The following is a 1523-nucleotide window of genomic DNA, read 5'->3' as shown; positions in this document are numbered from 1 at the left end:
AGTCAGCAAAATTTTAGGGGTGAGTTGATCTTTTCATAGAGTTTAGGGTGATGAGAAAGATTTTTTCCCCTAAACTCTGTTCCTAGTTCACAACTCCCCTTAAATCAAACTAGTGTCCAAAAAAAGCAGACTTTACTGAGTCAGAGGAAAACAACTGCCCTCCTTTCCCATGAGGCAATTGGAAATTTTCCAAATGTGGAAATGCTATCAATTTACTGACAATCTGTGAAGTAGCACTAAAAGCCGGAGACTTTTGGTGATGGCAAAGGCCAGCAATGCAGTAAATGCAACTGCATCTGACATTTAAAAATAGCTAAATATTATGAAAGGTTTTGCTCCGAAGTCTCTAAGGGTAGGTGTCCCTTAAGAATGAATGTTCTTATTGGATATGAAGAAAACCAGACACATCTTATCCTCTAGTAATCAGAATAAAAATTTTGAATATCTTCAAATAACATAAAGGTCACAATTAACCTTAGCTACTCATGGGTGCCAGTCTGCAAAAGCACATTGATGACAGGCCTTTGATTTATTATGGAAAATGCAAATACTATGTGATTCTACTCATGAGCAGTTAAAATTTATCCTGGCTTTGGGTCCTATATGATTGAAATTGGTTTATGTTGTACTAATATAATAGGTATATACCAGCCTTTTTTATATCTCTATGTGAACAGAAGACTTAATAATTATCCAGCTATATCTTTTACTACAAAAACAATCCCTTTGGTATCAAATAATTTGAATTATCTAACATGGATCAAATGACTTGTATGTTGCCAAGTTACCACATTGTATTATTCTAAATTATGCTATTGCACAATTTAAAAATTTCCTCAAAAGACATAGTAGTGGGATTTGTTTGTTTGTTTGTTTGTTTTTTAAAAATCATCTTAATGGTATAGTAGAGATTTCATGTGTTGGGGGCAGAGGGTGGGGAATTTTCTGGATTTTTATACATGAAAGAACGAGCTTTCCACTTCTTTTCTTTAGCCCTAGTCAAATCCCTTTTGCATTCTTCCTTATGGCTGCTCTGGTTCTTTCTCTGATCTTCAGGTTCTCTACTGCAATCCTTCTTGTCTCCCTCTCGTCCCCCTTCCTCATTCTGAAGTGAGCATATCTTCTTTGTCATGAAGGAAACACAGGCCACCTATCAGGTTTCCCTCCATTTCCCTTCGAGCTGTGTCTGATGCATCTACAAGAGTGTTCTTCCATTCCCCTGATTCAGAAGAGAGGTACCTCTCCATCAACCCTGTATCCTCTTCCAGTGCTTCTCTCATCTCTCCCAATCCCTGCAGTGGCTCTGAGGACACCTGGAAGTATTCAGTCTCATGCTGATAAGGTGGGTGCATGAAGTCAGCAGGGGCCGTGGCTCTGCTTCCCTGCTTCTCCATGTGTGCTTTCCATTCCAAGGTCACCTCAGGTCCAAGGTGGCTCCTGCAGCCATCACATCCACATTACAGCAGAAGGAAGGGGAAATGGGCAGGAAGAGCTGCCTTATTAAGAAGCCGTCCTGAAAGTCC

Source organism: Galeopterus variegatus, unplaced genomic scaffold (genome assembly GCF_000696425.1).
Source record: "Galeopterus variegatus unplaced genomic scaffold, G_variegatus-3.0.2 Scaffold13460, whole genome shotgun sequence".
Lineage (NCBI taxonomy): Eukaryota > Metazoa > Chordata > Mammalia > Dermoptera > Cynocephalidae > Galeopterus > Galeopterus variegatus.
Note: the sequence above shows the minus strand (reverse complement) of the source record.